Genomic DNA, 17,539 nt, shown 5'->3' with positions numbered 1-17,539 from the left:
CTTTCCTCCAAGACTTTCTTTAAATCTGTAGCAACCTCAATATCAGATTGTAGTTTATAAGTTGGGCCTTTTGTCTTACCTTTCATTGGCTCTTTCTTCTTTCCTGTTGTAGACTCCTCCATGAGTACTTCAGGTGGAGATGCTCTTTGTGTTGAGGGTGTTTGAGAAGGCATTGAGTCGCTTCTTCCCCCACTTCTAGAAGCTCTTTTTGATGGTCCTTCATCAACATTCTCACTTCTGCGCTTCTCTTCTACAATTGCCTCATTTTGTTGGTATTTTATAATGTAGGCATGCACTGACAATGAGTCCACTGGATCATTCCATCCTGTTTCTAGACGTATGCAATCACCTGCTTCATGTAGAATCTCTTTTGTAATCTTTTCCTTTTTAGCTAATTGCATGACATTTGGCCAAATTTGACCATGATGGTCACTCACCTCTTCATCACAAAAATGTTCAATTTTTACTCCAAAAGTAGCTGCCTCAACTGAAGAGGTGGCATGCTTAGTTTCCATATCTTCAACTAAGGTTTGCATTCCCCCCTTCCCAAAGTTAGTTCTCAAGGGTAGACCTGTCTCTCTTAAGTGGATTTTACCATCCTTAAAAAAGACAACATCTTTTGACAAAGCATCACTAAAATCATCACAATCCCTTCTTACATGGTCTGTACTATCACACCAAATACATCTATTAACAAACCCTTCTTTGGGCTGTTGTCTTTGCCTAGGAAGTGGCCCTGATGGTTGGCCTTTTTTTTCAAGCTTTGCAAACTTCACCTTCAAGTCACGCATTCCCTTCACAAGCTCATCTAGCATGGACTCATCAAACTTAGGAGCGATAAAAGTAGGCTTTACTATTTTGTCAGAAGTTGAGGTGGAAGGACTTGTAGTGTTTACTACCATCTTGTCCCTTCTTCTTTGTCATTTGGCAAGCAGTGAGATAGCACCTTCAACCTCATTCCAGTCGGTCTTTAGTCCTTGCTCAGCATCTTTATCTTCAAGAAGAAGCTCCAATTTTTCTTGAAACTCTTTACCTACAGCTTGTAAGAAAAGATCTGTCTTCTCTGCATCTAGTGTGGCCCTTTCTGTCCTGGTGAGTTGTGCATAGCGCCGCTCAAATTCCCTAAGTAGCTCTGTTATTGATAGTCCTTGCTTTGGCTTGACTACCCATACTAAGAATGTCCTTTTGGTCACTCTCTCAAAGTCCTCCATGAAATATTCCTACTTTAAATCTACTTTGAGTTCTTCCCAATTTCTCCCATGCCCATCTTTAATTACCCTAACATGCTCTCTAATTTCTGGAGCAACAACTAGCTCAAAGTTGTGAATCATCTCACCTTCTGACACGCGATGCAGCTCCATCTCCTTCACATACTCGCGTAAGTACTTGGTTACATCTTTTTCATTGAACTGATCCATTCTATTGACGACTGCTTGTATGGCCTTCATTGCTGAAATCTCCCTTTTTTCAATGGCATGTTGTTGTTGCATGAACATTGCAAATGCTTGAAACATTTGCATTGTTGCTGGGTCAAAATGCATACCCTGTTGCTCAACATGATCACCCATGGTTACCCACAAAATCTCACCCTGGCAGTTTCGCGTCGGGTTCACCAAAAATATGTCGAGAAATTTGCGGTCTTGCAAGGAAAGCACCGGGCTTATGGCTGTGAGAGTTTGTGAGAGAACTCAACAAAAACTATATGAAGGAGTTAAGCCATAGATGCCATGAAGAATAGGGTTTGGAAAGAAGTGCAATCAAAGAAGCCTCACTCTTTCTCTCTTACACTCACACACACAAAGAAAGAACACAAAAGAGAATGTCAAAACAATACGAAAATGAAAACATCAAGGCTATGGTCATATCGTATCATGGGTAATATGAAAGGGTTAATAGATGAGTTAATGGCATTCAATCTTGGCTGACCAAATAGGCTACGAATTGTTCTTTGGAATTGTAGTTTTGTGCTTACCATAATATATATATTTTGTCTAGTGATTGGGATTAATTGTGTGCACAAATCCTCTTGGTTCATAGCAAGATAACTACGCTTACGTCAAAAGAAAAGTTATAGTCTATGAGAGGTAGTATGATGGGATCCGGTGATAGAAGTATTTCATTAAGCCTTTCTGGGCCAAAGAGAAACACTATACGTTGTTGAAAGTGTATTTTACGGCTAATCCATACGTTAATTCTAATAGATCGTACAGAGTGAAAGCGATAGAAATGATCATCATGTGGGTTATTCATCTAGGATAGTATGTGAGAAATGTAGATATGAGAGAAGTGAAAAGATGAGAATTTTCCCTCCCAAGCCCTATTCTTGCCCGTAGGCAATAAGGATACTGCGGGGAGAGATGTACCTGTAGAAAAGAGAACCTAGAATTTGCAGAGAGGATGAATTACTAAGAATGAGAGAGATAGGTTTGCTTAAGGAGATGAGATTAGATACATATATATATGTTGGATTAGAGATGAAAAAGAAAACAACAAGAAATCAAGAAAACATCAATGTAGAACACATCTTACTTGACAAACCCTTCGGCACCATTATTGATGGAGAGAAAAGAAGAGTGGAGAATTCCACTTTGATTGATACACCAAGTGCAAGACCTTCTTTGATTAGAGTTGATCTTCCAAGGTTAGCTTGTTGCAAGAATGGCTAGTCTCCCTCTAGGAGAAAGTGTAGGCTTGGGCTTATGTTAATGGCTAAGTACAATTAGGCATTACTACTCACTCCCTCAAGAATTCCTCTCATCAATGGCTTGAATGCTTGAGTTCCTTTTCAAGGAAGAAGAGGTCCCCTTTTATAGGTGAAGGGAACCCCCAAGGGTTTACACAAGAAGAGAGGAGCCAGTGTGAATAGGAATTGGAAAAGTTGGAAATGAGCTGTCCCTGCATGATGTGGGCAGACTGGGGTCCAGTATTTTGATCATATCTCCTCAATCGTGGCTCCAAATAAAAAAGTAAAAATATGGGCAGAAACTTCAGCTCATTAGCTACGATTTCATTTTAAAATCATTTTCCAATTCGGATTGGAACCTTGTGTAAAAAAATCATCAAAATAGGGTCCATTTCTGGCAGCAAAAGTCTTCCCGTGGTCCCCTTAGCCTAGACTTTCATTTAATTCCAAAGGACACCTCATGCCATATGAAAGCATGACATTGCTCCTTGACAAAGTTTTGTAATCATGCTTGCAATAATGCATTAAAATAAGTGTATTTTTTAAATCATGCCACCTAGTGTCCCACTAGGATTTGATTCCCTCCTAGTAGCTATTTAAAAAGAAATATAAGAAAAGTATAAAAAATACATAGAATATATATATATATATATATTGGAGTTTACCCTAGATATAGGATCTAGCTAGGGTGTGAGATGATAATGAAATAGTAGAAATAAAGAATCAATGCTTTTTGCCCCAAGTTAAAGAGGCGGAGCTATTGATGCTTTTCCCATAGTATTTTCGAATGGTAAAGTAAGGATAGGTTACCCTTGAGAAAACTAATAGGATGAGATAGAAGGCTTATTATTATACTTAAATATGCATATGTACATTATAGGAAAGATAATTATGTATCTAAAAAGTTACAAGATAGATCTTGTAGTATGCGTTCCCACTATGTACGTGTCACAGCACGACAACGCGTAGGATGTCTTTTTGGCCTGTTTGATCCCAGACTTGTCCCATAGCTTCCCCTTGATGTCAGTAACCCAGTGGTATGCTTAGATTTTAATTTGGATGTCAAAAGACCCGAAAATTAGCTATCCTTGCCTTTTTCAGTCAAAAACGCTAAAGTCTGTTCAAAACCCAATTTTCTCACCCAAATGAGCTGAAAACTCTCACATGCACTCAAAACATCATGTATAACATGCCTTTGGAGTCATCCTATGGTTTGGTCTCAAAATTAGGCCTTCGACACAATTTGGGTAGGATGTCTAGCAATTCTCGTCTTTTGGCTTTGATCTGTCAAAATTTGGTCAAATTTCCACTTTCCATGTGAAAATAGGGTAAAACCTACCTTCTGAACACACTGGTCAACTCAGAATTTCAAAATTTCCACCAGATCACCCTGTAGACATCCTATGCGTAGGATGTCTACTGCTGATTTTTTGAGACTGAAGTGTCCCTGATGCTTCCTTATGCTCTCAGCAAGTGCAAGTATGCTTCACAATTGCAAAAACATGCAAACATCACTCAATTTAAGCCTTTTCTGAAATTTTACATTTTCTGACTCTGCCTTTTGGCTTTTGGTCAACAAAAATAGGAAAAAACACCCAAGTCAATATGTTACTAGAGTAAAACCTACCCTCTGAACCCACTGGTGCAGTCAGAATTTTCAAATTTGGTCTCCAGAACCCCCTTGAGACATCCTACGTGTAGGATGTGTATGTTTACAGAATTGCAGGTTTTCTTCACAGAACCCTTGCAAATGCTCTTTTATATTCACAGCATCAGTCAGTCATACAAAAATATCCACAAAAGCTTGTGTATTGCATTTTTACCCTCAAAAGCACACTTTTCCGTGATTTCAAATGCAATCAAGCACTTTAGCAAATAATTCAGTGATGAATAGCTCTAGATCAGAATCGAATCACTTACCTAAAGCTACTCCTACAAATCATATGGGGTTTTGTATCTATGAGTAGAAAAACGCTTCACTGCCACACACGGACTAGTAAACGCTTTTATCACCTCACAAATCACTCGACCACCAACAACTACTCTAATCCACAGATCCTAACTAAACCTATCTAGTCGCAGACCCTTGGCAAGACACACGCTTCCTGGATATCCACTTGATCGCGGAATATCCTCTTCCGGATCCACTTAAGAAAAACGCTTTCTTTAGCCGAAACTAAATCAAGCAACCATCACACGAGTGTTAGTAGGAAACCTACTTAGGTCCTTGTGTCCCCGGCAGCGGCGCCAATGTTGGAGGAGCGACTCACACACCCATGAAGTGCATGTAAACACTACCTAGATCAACATAATGTCAATCGAGGACACAGATGACACGATAGGCACACGGAGGAAATCTCTTTAGCTTGTCAGGCTGAGACCATCCTACCCATACAACACTCTGGAAGGCCAACTAAACCACAATCAAGAACCTCATTGCTCTCAACTACACCACCTAGCCACATACACACATACGGAAGGTAACTCACCTAATCATGCCAGATTCCTACGAAACTTAAGGAACACCATTAGAGCTGCTTGGGAGAACATAGCTTGTCCATAGATAAAAGTCGAAGACCCTTCGTGTGTGCGCGTTTGTAGCACGTGTCAATGCAAGGGACTTACCGACACACTGTGTGCGAGACACAAACGGCTGCAAGCACACAACCAAACTAATCTAGCAAACTCAAGAGAGCAAGGGTGTGTCACTCACCATCCTACGCTCGCCTTCATGGAGTATTCCTCACCGCAAAGAAGAAGGAGCTACCGCCGTGCTGCGCTCAATCGTCTCGCCGTCGTCGTGCCGTTGTCGCAATGCTCTCTCTCTCTCTCTCTCTCTCTCTCTCTCTCTCTCTCTCTCTCTCTCTCTCTCTCGCATACACACACACAAGGAGATGAAGAAGAAGAAGATGGAAAGGGAGTAAGAGCAGGCATGGGCTAGAGTGAGTGACTCCCTGCCTATTTTTTTTAGGCTTCAAATGAAGCTTTTCACAAAATTTGGAAGCTTCCCGCTCCCTTTCACTCCTCGTCTTGGACACTAAATTTGGGATATTTTTTGGCTGTCAAAGCTAGAACCACTTGTTATTTCACACTAGGGTGCTCTTTCTTCCAATCTGGTCCATCTATTATGTCACATGGGCTCATAGAATACACTCACACACACCTTGCACACATACACACATATTGTATGTATATATTTGGGACTCCTAGAGGCTATGCCCTAGTCTTCCTATGAAGCTTAAGAGAGATTTGTGAGCTTCAAAATGAAGCTTAAACCCTCAATAAAAGGCATCAAATGAAGCTTGAAATTGCCCAGGATGCCCAAATGGGCTTCAAATTTAAGGCATGTTGCAAGAGCGCTCTTCAATTGCACGAATGAGAGAATGAATTATTTTTAGGTTTAGGTGACTTTTATATGAGCTCGCCCCATTCACACTTGGATGCCCATACTTAGCCAACTAACCCTTGAATCTTCCTGTTAGAGTGCACCTCTCATCGGCGATCACTCTCACCCTTTTCCTATTGGACCGACAAGCCCGGCCCATGACTACTAGAAGTGGACGTCAGTGGTTAACATGTCCCCCTTCCTGATGTAGATTTTTTCCTCGAAATATGACAGTGCAGCCTCGGGATCCACGATAGAAGTACCTGTGTCAGAAGAAAAACAACATTGTGAAAGCCCAAAGGCAGCTTGTGCAGGTGTGCAATAAGTGAGATGCATACATGATATTCTAGGAAATGCAAAAACAAATTCATGAATTGTTACATTGCCAACTAGAACAAGCGTAGTACGTGAATAAAATGCAATGGAGTTAGGGTCTATTAGGTCGACTCTAAGAGAAGTACACAAGAGCTAGGGCTAAAGTAAGTACTAGATTGACCAACGTTAATTAAAAAATTTCGACTAAAGAGTAGTTAACCCTAGGAATGCTCGACGGGGTCTAAGGACTAGTGGTCTTGTCACTTATACCACTTAAGTGTGATCCACATAAAATACAAGGAAGTTTGTGCTATTTGCTTTCTCTTTTTTTTTCTTTTTCTTTGTTTTCTTTTTTGTTGTTGTCATAGTTGCTACAAGTAGCTGGGGGACTCGAGGTCTCAAATACCAACAGTTGGGAGACTCAATGTCTCAAATACCAGTTTGGGCTTAAACTAGCCGGGAGACTCAAGGTCTCGAATACCAGCTTAACACACGGGCTTCCATAACACAAGTCACATTTAGGTGGAATAAACTAGAGAGAACTATATCCTCATAGCCTAAAACATTACTAAAGTTACTACAGTCAATAGACTATTTAGGAATTAAAGTCAGCAATTAAGTAGCATAGTTTAGCTTAAGGTCCTGATACCTACTTAAAACCAACTAATAGACCAAACTCAAAGAGAAGAACAAGGTACTAGAAGTTTGAAAAAATTATAGCATCTAAATTGGCAATGTCACAACTTCATAAATTTAATGCATTGTTAGAAACTTAAATGACAAGATGCAAACATGTAGCTGTGGAAAGCATAGATAAAAGGAAGTAGTACACATGATACAATGAAAAACATCCGTTTTAACATGTAAACATCTATTTTTGTTGTCCTTTGAAGGCATCCTTATGTAGTCACAAACTGCATAATAGTCACCACCAAGCATCCACCTTCTAGAGGCACATGAGTGTGAAAAGGTACCAACACTTATTGAACACAATTAAAAAAACATAATGAACCCTAACCTAATTATTTGCACTCCCCCTAAAGAGTCAAGGGAATAGAATATTGTAGAGATTGGGGGGGGACCCTAAGACTAAACCCCTATCCTCGTTGTCGCAAAAAACAAAGTCATCATCCGTGAGACCATATGTGCCATCCGTGTAATCATGTAAATCATCTTCATCATTAGAGGCACCAATGTTTACTAAGAAGATCACTAAACGCCTATAGTCATCTTGGTCAAGAGGGTAGTCTTGTGCAGTGGGAGAGACGCTCTCTACTGAGTATGGATCAGTCGTGGTCAAGAGACGTATCAGCCATTCTAACTCCTCAAAATTCCTCTCACATGCTAGCGTACCTACCAAATCCCATTCAAAGGCCAAGCACCGGAAAGACCATGTGAAACACTTGTGAAAAATAACGAGGGTACCTCGCACCCAAGGCAGGAGTGGATGACTCTAGCGTACTAGCCATATTTATACACACAGATAGATGATGGTTAGAATGCAAATACTACAAGGGTCGTGTTCTTGTGCGTAATGTGTTTTGATGATTTTGTGTTATGTATAGAACTTGTAAGTTTCCACATTATTGTTTGGTGGCTCTTGGTCTTTTACTTTTTTATCTTTTTTTTGTGAGTAAAAGGCTTTATATATACATTCCCTAGGATTGGAGATTGAGAGGTCAGAGAGGAAGGTTGAGGGGAAGCAAGTGAATGATAGATGTTAGCAAACACTCCCCCCTTCCTTGGGTAGATCATACCTTTTGGAATGATGTCGTCACCTTTTGAAGCCAATTGTCCCAAGTTTTTATGGGTGAAGGCTTTAACCAATAGTTTACGACCGCCCTATGCGTTTCATCTAGTTGCAAGGGTGGTAAGGTGCTCTCCCATGATTTTATTTGCAACATTGTTGTAGGTGGTGAACTTACAACGGGAGGTGTAAACTCTTCCTTGTTTGTATGGATATGTACAATGGTAGGTGGAGGTTGTGTCAAAGCTTCTATTTCCATATAGGAACTAAATGAAGAGCAAGAAGCCTCATTTGACTTCCCTGTTCCTGAGCTAGGTGGAACAAATCGTTCTTTCTTCGGTACCCAGACTAGCTCTGGAGCGGGTGTGTAGAATTCCGTGATTTTTTCCTTTCCACGATCTTCAATTCATTTTGGAGCCACAGGATAGGTGACAAGTAAGAGCACAATTTACGTTTTGGCACCCAGATTTGACCATTTCCTTCATAGTAGCCTTCGGCTTCCAATAGTTTTTTAGGAATCCAACGCGGCATTTCTTTACATTTTTGTGGGGTGAGTGGGACGTCTCTTACCAGGCTCCTGTCTTTTAGCACTAGCTATGGTCGCTAAAGAAGCTTTAGGGACCCACTTGTATGTTTTCTTTGTTATATTGGGATGGGTCTTGTGTGTCTCAAGCTTTATTTCAACTACATCAATTGAAGCTCTAGAGAGTTGGGCTATGGGGACATATGGTTCAACCTCTTGGACATGCAATGTTTTGGGTTTTATTTCCTTAAGAGGCAATATCTCAGGGACTATGGCTTGAGTGGCAGGGTTAAGAGGTTGTTTCTATTTTGTGGCACCTTCAGTCCCCCAACCAATAGTTCATTTGGTGGCTATCATCCACGTGCGTCCTAGGTTTATATTACCCTCCATAGTTCTAGCAGGCATGACCAGAAAGTCTTGAGCTACAACCCCATTGTCATAACTGACAGAAGTGTGCCAGATTCCGAAAATCACAGTTTTTTTCTCGTTGACACCCTTGACTTGGATAATACTCTCAGATAGAGGTGGCTTCCCTAGCTGACACCACACCCCATATGATAGCAGATTATATTTAGCATTGTGTCCAATAAGGCGTTATATAGCACTCTTCCATAGACATTATTTAGCTCAATAGGGTTCGTAGAGGTGTGTCAGAGTCCAACCAACCATCCTCTGTTTCAATGTGAAATGCATGTGTAACTCCAAGGTTGGCCTCTCATTGGTATCTCATGTGTTGGTGTTGCTCTTTAGCCTCAGCTTGAGCTTGTATCTTCTTCAATTCTGTTTGTGCCTTGGCTGCCTTTTTTTTATGGATGGCACATAGCTCCTCTTAGCTTAAAGGATCATAGTATCTTTTAAATTTTATCCCATTGAGGAATCCAATGGTTTCAACTCCATCAAGAGTCTCCACATGAATGGTTTCTTGTGAGGTGATCTCACATACTCTATATGGTCCTTTTCCCGCATATTTCAACTTTTTCTTTTTTTTATGCACTCCATACATAAGGATTTTATCACCAACATTGATATCTTTGTTCTTTAGACGAGGATCAAACCATTTCTTCCTCCTATCTTTCTCCACAAGTGCATTTTGCACAGCTAATTGCCTCTCTTCATCTAGCCTTTCAAGGATATATAATCGCTCAACTAAGGGGTTACCATCCCAACCTTCTTGAGAAGCTACTCGAAGACTAGGAACGACAAACTCCCATGGCATAACCACTTCTTGGCCATACACCATCTTAAAACAGTGTGCAGTTAATGACAAATTTGTACGCATTACAATAAGCCCATAGAGCTGATGTAAGCTTTAAATCCCAATCTATACGATGAGCCTCAACTGTCTTTGTCAAAATGGAGATGAGAGTTTTGTTGGTACTCTTAGCTTGGCTATTTTCTTGTGGATAATAAGGTGTGGACTTATGGTGAGCTATCATGAAGTTGGTAGTGAGTTCTTTTATCACTCCAATTATAAAATGGGTGCCATTGTCACTCACAATCTCAAAGGGACAACAAAATCTTGTAATAATGTTCTCAAAGAGAAACTTGACAGTTGACCTTGCATAAGCCTTGCGTATCACCTTGGCTTCCGTCCACTTTGCTACATAGTCAGCGGCATCTATAATATATCGAGATTGAGTGCTACGAGCTACCGGACTAATTGGGCCTACAAAGTCCAAACCCCATTTTTCAAATGGTTGAGTCACATTAACAGGATGTAAGGGCATCCTATCCTTTTGTTGCGTGATCTTGTAACGTTGTCATTCATCACATCCTTTTGCAAAAAGTGATGCATCCTTGAATAAGGTAGGCCACCAATAGCTTGATTGCAACACCTTTCTAGCTGTTAGTTCCTCTGAGAAATGTCCTCCAGCTATATTCATGTGGGCTTCTTGCAATATGTATAAATACTCATCCTCACGGGCACAACGTCTAAGAATATCATCCTTACCTAGTCTGTAGAGAGTTCCTGCAATGAGAGAGTAAGCTTCACATTCTTTTAGCAGTTTTCAAGCTATGTCCTTATGAAGCTCTTTGGGTGGAAAACCATTAACTAGAAAGTTCACAATCTTCTCACTCCATTCAGGTATGGTTTCGACTAGGAATAGAGAAGTATCGGGCAACTCATCATCGACTCTAGTAGGCGCTTCACCATTGGATTGTTGAGATGTCGAGCTCTACACCTTGAGCTGGCATCCACTACGGGTCTTGGCCGCTTACGGCATTTACTCACTGGCGTGTTAGGTGACCAACATGGAGGATCTCTGCCAGTGATTCTACAGCTGGACTACACTTATAGTGCCAGCCTAGTACACTTCTAGCGAGTTCACACTTAGTGACCGCATGTACATATGTGCTACTTTTCAGCTTTAGCACTTAGTCATTTTGTACTCTCTTTTCTGTGAAGAAGAAGAAAAAGCTTTCCATCTCTGTGTGCCTTGTGATTGTCTTGTGTAGCTCTCTTGCATCCTCATTATTTACATGGTATCAGAGCCTGGTGCAGGCAAGAGAGGCTAAGAGAGCAATAGCATCACAATCCCTTCGTTCGCAATCCACGACCAGATGCAGTAAGTTTCTGAACAGGTCTCCAAAGTGCAGTATACAGAGATTTACTATACAAGTACAGTGGTTGTATGTACGCTTGATTGTGGACACTCGTTGAGTGTAGAAAGCGTTACAGGTACCACGATAGCAGGTTCAGCAGATTTGTAGGTTTTTGCAGATTGCAGCTATTTTGTCTTAGTGCTTCAAGATGTTTGACGGTTTCAGTCAGATTGTTACTGAGAACCTTGAGAAAAATAACTACCCTGCATGGAAGTTCAGAATAACAAATTTCCTAAAAGGAAAAGGTTATTGGGACTATGTAGAAGGAGACAATGCAAAGGAACCAGATATTCCCGAGGCAAATGCTACAGCAGAACAAAGGAAAGCTTTGAGGGACTGGCAACAAGGCCAGAGCAAAGTGATGTATTGGCTTTCTATGAGCATCACAGATGGCATGATGGGCTATCTACAGGATGCTGAAACCCCCGCCATTGCATGGAGAAACTTAGGCAGAGTGTTCGAGGTGAACACCAAGGCCAGGAAGCTTCAACTAAAGTCGGAGCTAAATCAAGTTAAGAGGAACAACGTCTCAATCAATGATTATGCCTTGAAAATCAAGAGTATCATTGAGGCTCTTGGATCTATTAAAGTCTCAGTGGAAGACGATGACATTGTCCGTGCATGCTTGGATGGTCTAGGAGATGAGTATGTACATTTTAGGTCTTCCATGAATACAAGAGACGACATCCCCGTGTTCCAAGATTTGATTTCTATGCTTATTCTTGAGGAGAAGAACCTTGACACATCTTCTTCTCATGGCAGAAATAATTCTGAACCGGCCTTCTATTCTAACTCCAACAGAGGTAGAGGTAGAGGTCGTGGTCGAGGCCCAAGGGGTTGCAGGGGCCAATTTCTGGAAGGTCAATCAAATCAAAACAATACAGGTGGCAGGGGAAACCAGTCTCAAGGCAGGGGGAGTCAAAGAGGTCGTGGTGCAGGATCAAGCAGGCAGCAACATACTCCAGATAGCACAGAATGTTGGACTTGTGGTGAAAGAGGTCACATGTCACGTGACTGTCCAAAGGGAAAAGCAAGTGGAAAGAGAGAACAGGGCAACTATGCATCTACTAGCAGAGATGCTGATGACAGCAAAAACGAGCGCATGTTTGTTATGCAGCATGTAATGAATACAATGACTGCAGAGAACTCCACCCAAGATGATGTTTGGTATGTGGATTCAGGTGCCTCTAATCACATGACGTCTCGTGGAGAGTGGTTTAGAGATATGCGCAAACCAGATGTGTCAGGCTATGTGCAGACAGGAGATGACACAGCTCACCCCATTGCTCATGTAGGGGACATACCTCTAAATACGAGGAGTGGGAAATCAAAGTACTTAGCAAATGTACTTCATGTCCCAAACATTACAAAGAATCTTGTTTCTGTTGGACAAATGGTTGAGCAGGGTTTGCAAGTTCGCTTCAATCCAAATGGCTGTTATGTAGAAGATTTCCAGAATGGTTGTACGCTGATCACAGAGGGCAAATGTGTGGGCAGAATGTTTACGCTGAATGTAGACATGCCTCAGGTAAAAGCTGCATTATTTGCACAGGGCACAGGTGTTGTGGTTGATGTTGACATTTGGCACAAACGCATTGGCCATGTCAATGAGCAGAGATTGCGCAGCATGCAATCAAAACACATTGTAAAAGGTTTGCCCAAATTCAAGGTGGATGGTATGCATAAAGTGTGTGCAGCATGCCAATTTGGAAAACAGTCAAAGGGATCATTTCCACATGAGCGCAATGTATGTAAAAAGCCACTTGAGGTGGTGCACACAGATGTTTGGGGTCCAACCAATACTGCAAGTATACATGGTTGCAGGTATTATGTCTCTTTCATTGATGACCATACAAGGAAAGTATGGGTCTACTTCATGCGTAACAAAAGTGAAGTGTTTGGTCACTTTCAAGACTTCAAAGTCATGATTGAGAAGGAGACAGATATGCAAATCAAGACATTGAGGTTAGATGGAGGGGGAGAGTACTTCTCCAATGATTTTTCAGATTTTCTGCGAATGCATGGTATACGCAGGCAGTTTACATGCAGATATACTCCACAACAGGATGGGGTCGCAGAAAGGAAAAACAAGCACATTGCAGAGGTTGGACGTGCATTGATGAATGAGAAGAACATGCCTCATCATTTCTGGGCTGAAGCCGTAAATACAGTTGTGTACATTATGAACAGGACACCTACAGCTGCGGTGCATGATGTAACACCTGAGGAAAAGTTTACAGATACAAAGCCTGATTTGGCACACTTGAAAGTGTTTGGCTGCATAGCTTATGTGCATGTACCAGATGAGTTGCGTAGGAAATTGGATCCTAAAGCAGAGAAATGTATTCTTGTGGGATATTCCCATGAACAAAAGGGGTACAGGTGCTACAATCCTACTACACAAGAATTACGAGTGAGCAAAGATGTAGTCTTTGATGAGATGAGCAGTTGGTATAGTAATGCACATGGCACTATTGGGGCTGATGTAAAAGATGATGTGGTTGTACAAAATGTGAGGCCACAGTCATAGGTTTTGAGTGGACCACAAGAGTCCTCTTCTCGTGGCTCTGTTGAGAAACCATGGAATGGTAGACTACGTACGCAGGTTACTCCACCAATAGGTACAGGGAATGTATCACGAAAAGGAAAGGAAAAGGTTGATGAACCTCCCTTTATGGTTGATGCATCATCAGGTTTTTCACATGTAGACATGGATTCAGATGGTTCTGAACAAAGTCTTGATGAGGAATTTGGAATTCCGGCTGTCAGGACACCTGGTGTAAGGAAAGTACAAGAAGATGCTAGAGGGCAAAGGAGTGACCCAGGACCGCGCAGATCTAATAGAGTCAGAAATCTAGTTCAGAAATTGACTTATGATGGGTATCTAGTGCATCACCAAGCCTACATGGCTAAGGTGATACAGGATGTGGAGCCCACATGTTTTGAGGATGCAGTTCAAAATGTGCATTGGGATGATGCAATGAATGAAGAGATGGCTGCATTGGAAGCAAACGACACATGGGAGTTGGTGTCATTGCCAAGTGGCAAGAAATCTATTGGCTGTAAATGGGTGTATAAAACCAAGCATAAGGCTGATGGTAACATTGAGCGTCACAAGGCAAGGCTGGTCGCAAAGGGTTATGCACAGACGTATGGCATAGACTATGAGGAGACCTTTGCTCCAGTGGCAAAGATGACGACTGTGAGAGCTGTCATAGCAGTGGCTGCATCTAGAGGATGGATTATGCATCAAATGGATGTAAAGAATGCCTTCTTGACTGGTGAGTTGCAAGAGGAAGTGTATATGGATCAGCCACCTGGTTATGTCGATCCAGGTTACCCAGATTATGTATGCAGACTTCTCAAAGCTTTGTATGGTTTGAAGCAGGGCTCTAGAGCATGGTATGACAGGATTGCCAAGTATCTTGTCAGTATTGGTTTTAGGAGAGCTCATGCTGATCATTCACTCTATGTACGTGAGAGTGATGTGGGGATTGTGGTCATTACCATATATGTAGATGACCTTATTATTGTTGGTGACAATGCTATGGAGATTGACCATGTGAAGGGTCTTCTCAAACAGGAGTTTGAAATGAAAGATTTAGGCGAGTTGCGCTACTTTCTTGGCATTGAGGTGATCAGGACTCCAGAGGGTGTATGGCTATCACAGAGACAGTATGCTTTGGACATGTTGTCAAAGTATGGTATGGCTGATTGTAAGCCAATTTCTATTCCCTTGGATGTGAATGCAAAGCTGAGTGCAGAGAAGGGTGATGTTGTTGAGGATTTCAACATGTACAGGAAGATTGTGGGTAGTCTAATCTACTTGACTATCACGAGGCCAGACTTGAGCTACACAGTAGGCTTGGAGAGTCAGTTCATGCAGCTTCCGAGGAAGCCACATTTGGATGGAGTACGACGCACACTTAGGTATGTGCAAGGTACTCTTGACTACGCATTGTTCTATGCAGCAGATGCACCATTAGCATTGTATGGGTATACATATGCAGATTGGGCAAGTAGCATTGTTGATAGGAGATCTATGAGTGGCTTCATGTTCTCTTTTGGGAGTGCTGCTGTTACTTGGAGCAGCAAAAAGCAGCCTACGATTGCTTTATCGAGCACAGAGGCCGAGTACAGAGGTGTAGCAGTTGCGGCGTGTGAGGTAGCTTGGCTACGCACATTACTTGAGGACTTGGGAGTGCAGGTGGAGTAGCAGATTTTCATCCATTGTGAAAACCTCAGCAGCATGCAGTTGGCTAGGAACCCAGTGTTGCATGCCAGGACCAAACACATAGAGGTCCACTACCACTACGTTTGAGAGCGAGTGTTGGCGGGCGACATCGACTTGGTCTACGTCAGCAAAGAGGAGCAGATAGTAGATATCTTTACCAAGGCCCTCGGAGCTGAGAAGCTTCGACGTTTTCGGACTATGCTTGGACTCTGCGACATGCAGAGCTCGAGGGGGAGTGTTGAGATATCGAGCTCTACACCTTGAGCTGGCATCCACTACGGGTCTTGGCCGCTTACGGCATTTACTCACTGGCGCGTTAGGTGACCGACATGGAGGATCTCTGCCAGTGATTCTACAGCTGGACTACACTTATAGTGCCAGCCTAGTACGCTTCTAGCGAGTTCACACTTAGTGACCGCATGTACATATGTGCTACTTTTCAGCTTTAGCACTTAGTCATTTTGTACTCTCTTTTCTGTGAAGAAGAAGAAGAAGCTTTCCATCTCTGTGTGCTTTGTGCTTGTCTTGTGTAGCTCTCTTGCATCCTCATTCTTTACATGGATATGCGAGACAAATGATCCGCCATGACATGTCTTTTACCAGGTCTCACCACAACAGTAAAATCAAACTCAAGGAGAATTAACAACCATCGCGTAATTCTTTCCGTGGAGCAAGGTTTATTTACTAGATACAACAAGGCTTGATGATCAACATAGAAAAAAAACTTGTTGGCCAGAAGGTAGTAGCGAAATTTCTTCAGTGTATAAATCATACTTAAACCTTCTCGCTCTGTAGTGGTGTAGTTTCTCTCGGCATCATTCAATTGCCGACTTGCAAAGCTAGTGGGGTAGTCCAATTTATGTTCTCCTGGTTGAGTTAGAACACATCCAATAGAAAAGTTTGATGCATCAATATGCACATGGAAAATTACATTCCAATTGAGCACTCGTAGGAGCGCTAGTCAAGGTCTTTTTCATTGACTCATAAGCATGGTCACACTCCGCGGTCCAATGGAACTCAATAAGAAGCTTGTACAAAGGACGAGCTATCTTGGCAAAGTTTAAAATAAATTGTCGGTAATAACCAACAATGGCTTTAATTTTTCTCTCATCTGTGGAAATCCTATTTTTGGACACTATACGTCCTAAAATGACTCCATGTTTAACCCAAAATTGGCATTTGAAATGGTTTAAGGAGATGCGATACAATCTACACTTCTCAAACACTTTTTGTAAGCATGATATATGTTCTTTCCAAGAGGAATCAACACAAAGGTCATCTAAGAAAGCTTCACAAAACTCCCTCAAATATTCTCTAAAAATAGTGTTTATTAACCTTTGAAAGGTAGCAGAGGCATTGGTTAATCCAAAAGCCATAACACAAAATGCGAATACTTCAAATTCAATTATAAAGGCTGTTTTAGCTTGGTCCTCTAGTGCAATTGTGATTTGATTGTAGCCAGAGTACCCACTAAAAAGCTATAAGCTTCCTTCCCTGCAACTCTTTCAAGCACATGTTCTGATTATGGCAAGGGGTAATGGTCCCTCATAGTGGTGGCATTGACCTTCTTGAGATCTATGCACACCCTGAGTTTCCCATTCCTTTTTGGCACAATCACTATTGGAGATACCCATTCTGAGTGCTCAATAGGATATATGAATCCGCATTTGACAAGATTTTCAATCTCTTCTTGAACGATCTTTGCATATTTAGGATTCATTGGGTAGCGCCATTGCTGAACTGGTTTATCCATGCTATTCATGGGGATTGTGTGTTGCACCACTGAAGGTGGAACACCTTTCATATCATGATATGTCTAAGCAAATATATCCCTGAATTCCTTGAGAAATTCTCTAAGTACACACTCTTCAGTCTCTGTCACATCTTGGGCAATGAAAACAGGTTTGGACTCTTCTCTTGGGTATGCTAACTCTATTTCCTTAACTATCATTGGACAATCATAGACTCCATTGCTTCCAGTGATAGGTTTGCTTTGAGCTAAGACTAGCTCAGGGTCTTTATATAGTTTGGACACGATGGTGGTTCTA

This window comes from Adiantum capillus-veneris, chromosome 28 (assembly GCF_014529385.1).
Source record: "Adiantum capillus-veneris isolate H3 chromosome 28, ASM1452938v2, whole genome shotgun sequence".
NCBI classification, from domain to species: Eukaryota; Viridiplantae; Streptophyta; class Polypodiopsida; order Polypodiales; family Pteridaceae; genus Adiantum; species Adiantum capillus-veneris.
Note: the sequence above shows the minus strand (reverse complement) of the source record.